At 48.0% G+C, this 6,053-nt stretch overlaps 1 protein-coding gene across 5 annotated transcripts in view; it reads right to left on the bottom strand.

Annotated features, from left to right (window-relative positions):
• The window catches only part of Dclk1 (doublecortin like kinase 1), a 329,654-nt gene extending 324,829 nt beyond the window's left edge, over positions 1-4,825 (bottom strand). For all 5 annotated transcript variants that reach the window (XM_003477423.5, XM_023560569.2, XM_013140987.3 and 2 more), the window contains exon 1: positions 4,694-4,825. The gene's annotated coding sequence lies outside the window, so the exon portion shown is untranslated. The remainder of the gene's footprint in view (positions 1-4,693) is intronic.
• Positions 4,826-6,053: the final 1,228 nt, after the last annotated feature.

Consider the following 6,053-nt stretch of genomic DNA (forward strand, 5'->3'; position numbering starts at 1 on the left):
TGGTTTGAAAAGCTCTGCTTAGCAGCAACTGGGAGGAAATATTGCTATACTCAAGATGATCTGTTTAATGTGAGTTATCAAGTGGGAGAGAAAGAGGAGGAGGACAAGGAAGAATTGGGAGAGGCAGATGTCGGCGGAAATAGCACATTACTCAACCACAGTTTTGTTAGAAACAGCCTCTACACACTGAGTGCCTACCACCTATTGGGGGGAAGTCCCATTGCTCTTCTAACGTGGTATTGTCCCTACTTAAAAAGGAGAGACTGAGGCACAGAAAAGTTTCTTCAAGTAATGCGGTTGAGAAATGCTCCAGCCAGTAACACCCTTCCAAGGTTGCCTAACTCTGAAGTTCATGGCTTCCTGCAGGACAATGCGCTAGTCTTGGTAGCAGAGAGAAAATAAGCTTTCTCTCCAAACCTAGCTAAAGATAAGCGGTATGCCAGGGTAGAATATGTGCAGGCAGCATTTAACAGCCAGGCAGCGAAAGTTTTACATAGCATGTGCTCTTCGTGGCCAGATGGAGAGCAAATTACATCAATCCGTAGGTTCTACCTATTTAAGGAAGACTACTCAAAATATGCACATATTTAATGTTTTAAAAGTGAAATTCGCCTTAACTCACTTACATTTAGTGTTTCCATTAATTGGCATTTGAAAAATGACAAAAGAAAGATCAGGAGGAGGAAAACAAAGCAAAGAAAGAAAAAATTTTACTTTTTTGGCTACCTTTGCCTTTCCTTCCTCCCAAGGCTCTCTCTAACCTTGTGATTGAGGAAATCAAGGTTTCAAGCTGTTAACCCAGATCTGACCCCATACTGCCTATGCATCCTTCAGCAATGTACCTGATCGACATCTTCAAGCCTCAACTTTTTCAATCAGAAATGGAAATGAGAATAGCACTTGTCACTAATACTATTAAGTCAAAGCAGATGAAACAATCAGGGTAGTCTCTAGCATGTGACAAGTACTAATTGTTTAATTAATAAACTTTGCTTTCTGTTCCTGACCCTGGCACAAAAAAAGAATTTATAGGTACAGACTCTTCCCCTTCTGGCAAGAGAGGCACCCAAAGAATCCTAATCCTCATCTCATGACCCACTCAAAGGGACGCTGTGCCTCCGAAGTCCTTTTACTTTCTCTGTCCTAAACTTTGATAAGCAAAGTTTTAAGGTCTTGCCATCAGCACGCTGCCTATGGGGTCAATCACTCTTTCTAAGGAGTTCATTGAGAAAGGTCGGCCCTGGCAGGCAGATTCATGTTTTAACAGGGTAATCGGGATGGTGGAGAGAACTCAGCATTCAAGGGAAAAATTTTAATGACAGAACTTCAGGCACAATGAAGCAAATTATAAATAAAATGGAAAAGCTGAGGCAAGACTCTAAGGGTACTTCCAAAATTCCACTACATGGACGGTGTCGCCTTTTTTTGAAAAGCAACCAAAACTCACCAATCACACCTCTAAGTTTCCCTGATATTTCCTTGACTGCTTGTAAACTGATCTCTGATCCAGTGGAATGTCTAAACATTTTATGTATCAGCTGAAAAATAAATTTAATCTAAAAGTTATAACAAAAACTTCCATGTTCAGAAACATGGCTAGAGATTTGGCACTCATGAAATGAATAAAAGAAAATAGTATTTATGGAATGTCTCAGATGTTCTTGATATTTTTGTCAACAATTACATAATATGCTAAAAAAAACTTATCTGACGCTCACATGAAACTAGCAATGTAATTAATATTATCAAGGCTGAGAATGGATTTATCCAGGGTCCCAACCATGTAATGGAGGGAGCTAGGATTAGAACCCAGATTACTGATTCCAAAGCTAGGTGTGCTAGATCCTGTATCCTCATAAGGATACAGGAGGATCCTAGTATACCCCGCCCAAGAACTTCGTCTGCACAAAGCAGAAGTAGGAGCTACCAGGCTTCTAACACTTTTAAGCATCAGGATTCTAGTGCCAACCCCACTGAGAAATCTGGAGAGAGGAATGGAGCAGGATTTACACCTGCAGTGATTATGAGTGTATTTTTTCCTCTAAATACCTATGAAAACTACCTCCTACTTCTTAATACCAGTAACTAAGCACAGTCTAATTTTGCATTGTTCTGAAGAATTTATACCAGCTGTGACCTGGTTTCACTGATTTGGAAGTTAGAAAGCTTAAAAACAAGTATAACTTGATATCCTATCCTGTAGGCATAGTTGTATAATAGAAGTAATATTTTGCTTATGATATGAGTAACAGCTCTCACTTTGTTCATGTACTTTTTAAGTAAGCTCTCGTCTTCCAACAGATGTGAGTGCCTTGTGGATGAGGAGCAGGAGTCTGCTAATGCTAAAGTCCACTCATTAAGTCCACTCATTAAGCTCTTCAAAAATCTAGGGGGCAACAAATTGACTTTGGAAGGGAATTGTCTTCTTTTTAAAGGCAGTGGGCATTCCTCAACCCTAGGGGTTTTCTCCCAAACTGACACATACTAAGAGAAAACTCACGGGGATGGAGTAAAGGATGTCATAGCTGTGATGCCAGACTGAGTATGCAGCCATTTCCTAGGGGTGCCGGTAATTCACAGTTGGCAAAGGCCAAGTAATTTGGCAAATGTTTGAACTATCTAGAGGGAAAGGCTTTTAAGAGCAAGAATTTTAAAAAGAAAGGGGCATCAGGGAAAGAAGAGGAAAAGAAGGAAGGAAGGAGAATTTAAAATAGAATTTAAGCAGGCATAAGGACACTAGCTTACAGTTGCAGCTCTTGGGAGGCTAAGGCAGGAGGAGCATTTGAGCCCAGGAATTCAAGATCACACTGGACAATATAACCAGACACATCTCAAAATAATAAGTGAGTAAAATTGTGGACAGTTTATTTTTATTCACGTATTTTCTCAAACTGGATCATGTGTTCTCTCAAGGCAAAACCCACATCTTTTAACTCCCTTCATTGAGTCCATCCAAATGCAGCCAGTAATGTTGCCAACAAAGCAAAACCACACTCAACATGAAGTCATTGTCAAGGCTACAGCTACACTAAATGAGTATCAGAAACCACTACACATCCTAGTGTTCTGGTAATTATGTGTGGCATCAAAGCAGGTGCTCTTTGCCTTGCCTTGTTGGCTTGGCATTCACCTGGCTTAGTCACACATGTGAACCAGAAGCTCCTGACGAAGATGCACACCTCTTGCCTGGGAAGCCAGTCAGGACACACTGCCCCACATCCAGAGACCATGGTGGCTAAGGGCCTGAGGACACATGTGCACTGGCACCAAGAGTAACCACATTGATCTGGCCGCAGGGACCACAGACACTGGCAGGGAAGGAGGCAGATGCTCTCATCAGAGATTTTCCTATAAATACTGGCCATGTCAGGAAACCAACATCCTTGATTGTTCTTTGTGGGCTTTCTCACCATTTTGAGGAATCTCTGTCATTATCTGGATGATCACACTGCTTCCTATTTCACAAATTTGAAACATACACACACACACACACACACACACACACACACACACACACACACAGAGAGAGAGACCCCATGAAAGCAGCTGCACAGACACTATCACATCTAAATACAGTAGATGTGATACCTGGATGTCCCACAGTTTTAGCAGTGGGATTGGGACTCATTCAGCTGGATGGACAGGCATGGAGCAAAAGACACACACACAGCTTTCCAGTGTGTGCACCACCATGAGGGTAAAAATCATCTGTGCGCCTATCTGTAATAATTTCCCTACATATGACCTCCCGGCATCACTTTTGACCTCCATTCATGTGACACTTCATACTCATAATGCTGCCCTACTTTCCTCTCCCACTAAAAGGCGATATATTTAGGAATAGTCATGATACTTATTCATGAACACTCTGCAGTGTGCAAGTGTGCGTGTGCACCATAGCCTGAGCACAGATTCACAGGTGCAGCTGACAGAGAGCCAGTTTGAATGAAATCTTTCATCCCACTCTCACCCACAAGCACTTCCTCGCCAGACCCAGCAGCGATTCCACTCAAATCTGGTTTTCAAAAGCAGTCTCTTTTGTGGGGCGGTGCAGGACGTGCATGCGCTCCCACTAGGAGGAAAATGCCATTTCCTCTCCGCACGCCTTTAGCACTGCAGGTACTAATTCCCAGGTGAGGCAGCCTAGCTGTCCCCAGGGGAACTCGAGACCCTGAAAATGTGTTTGCAACAGCCACATCGTAGCCACCACCACACACGGACTGGCTCCATCCTCAAGCACACACCATCCTCCCTCCCGGGCACACGGAAAGCACACACACACAATAAAAGGCCCGGCCCGGCCACTCCTTCCGGGCGCTGACTTGGTCCTGGCTCCGCAGCCAGTTCTGACAATGATCCCAGCTGCTCCGCCCGGCTCCCCATCCGCACGAAGAAGCCGGCCAAGAGCCTCTAGGGGCGGGGGACTCTCCCCGACTTCGCCTTCAAGCCCCTTGGCACCAGACAAAAGAGGCAGGTGCCAGCAGCCGCGGGGCGCCCGCAGGGAGCGTCCGGGCCGGCGGGGAGGGCGGCGAGGCCGGGCGGCCGCCTTTCGAGGAACGGAGCGCGGGCGGCGCGGCCGCCACGCCGGGAACCCGCCCTGCCCCGGGCGCCGCGCGGCTGCGGAGCGGCAGCTCTGCGGGGACCCGGCCGGACCTCCCCGCGGCTCCCTTCCCCAGCCTGGGAAACCACGCACCGGTCCGCGGAGAGTCGCCGCCGGGGTCTTTGTGGCCTCGCTCGGCCGCCTCCTGGAGCTGTGTTCGCGGGGCTGGGCGCGGCCGGGCCGCGGGGCTGCGGGCTGCGGGCTGCGGGCTGCGGGCTGGGGGCGGCGGCGGCGGGGGCGCGGGCGCTGGGCTGAGGCCGCTAGAGCAGGGCTGCGCCTCGGCCGGTCCTCATTGAAATGCGGCGCTTCGCACAGCCTCACTCCAGCCTTCTCCGGAGGAGGGCGGCGGCGGCGGGCGCGCTCCCTTTTCTTGTCTGCCTCGCTCGCACGCCCTCCCCGCTCCCTCCTTCTCCTCCTCCGCGCGCCCCCGTCGCCCCCGCCCTTCTTGGCCGGGCGCACCCACCACGGCTGCGCCCCGCTTCTCCGCCCTCCGCGCGCCCTGCTTTCGCGGCTGGGCTCAACCCCGGCAACTCCTCAGTCCCTAGAAGTGGCTGCCTGGAGATGGGGACAGATCGGATGTTGGCGTTGGGGGCAGGAAGAGAACGGTCCAGCGATCGGTGTGAGCCGGGATGTGTGCTGGGTGGAGAGGTGAGGTGGGCCCGAGGTGAAGCCCCTACCTCAGAGGAAGCAAGGGAAATACTTTAATTCCATGTCCCCCACATCTACACCTCTCGGGGGACCGCATGGTTTTACACCTTTCCCAGACTCGTGAAAGCTAACAGGGCGACCCTCTCTCATCACTTGGTGGTCCAGCATGCATCCACACAGCGCCTCTCCCGTGGGGACCAGATCCACAACCCTCCCAAGCTAAGGACTCTGGTATTAGATCCCTCAGCTCCCCGCAATAGGAGGCAGACACATCAGCTGGTGGATCCACTTGATCCCAAGAGGTGAGCCTCCTTTGAATGAGTGACCTCTGCTGGAGTCTTCAAAGCTGCCAAGGCTGGTTGTCAGCATGGAAACCCCCATGAGCTCATAGGAGCCTTTTTCTGGGCCAGGAATGTTCTAGAGTCCAGGCTGTTGTTTCCCCAAGAGGCTTCCCATAAAAGTTCAGGGAGTGGGAGTAGGTCCCAGATTTCCCTGAAACCTTAGCCTGGCTTAGTATGTAGCCTGAATTTTGGTCATTTAATTTTTCAATCCTGTCATTTGAGACGTGTTTATCACAAATACACATGCATATACAAATATATATATATATATATATATATATATACACACATACAAATATATGTACAAATACATATACAAATGTGTGTGTGAGTAGTTTTCTCTCTTCCTGAGCCTACACATTTCAATAGAAAAATTCAGATTTTATTTTCTTCTTGCCTATTAAGCCCAGTTATATGACAATTTATTAGTAACAGTCATTCTGACTTTCAAACTATTATGTAAA

The sequence above is a fragment of the Cavia porcellus genome, unplaced genomic scaffold (assembly GCF_034190915.1).
Source record: "Cavia porcellus strain 051 isolate PalLab524CR breed Dunkin Hartley unplaced genomic scaffold, mCavPor4.1 scaffold_21, whole genome shotgun sequence".
In the NCBI taxonomy this organism is placed as follows: Eukaryota; Metazoa; Chordata; class Mammalia; order Rodentia; family Caviidae; genus Cavia; species Cavia porcellus.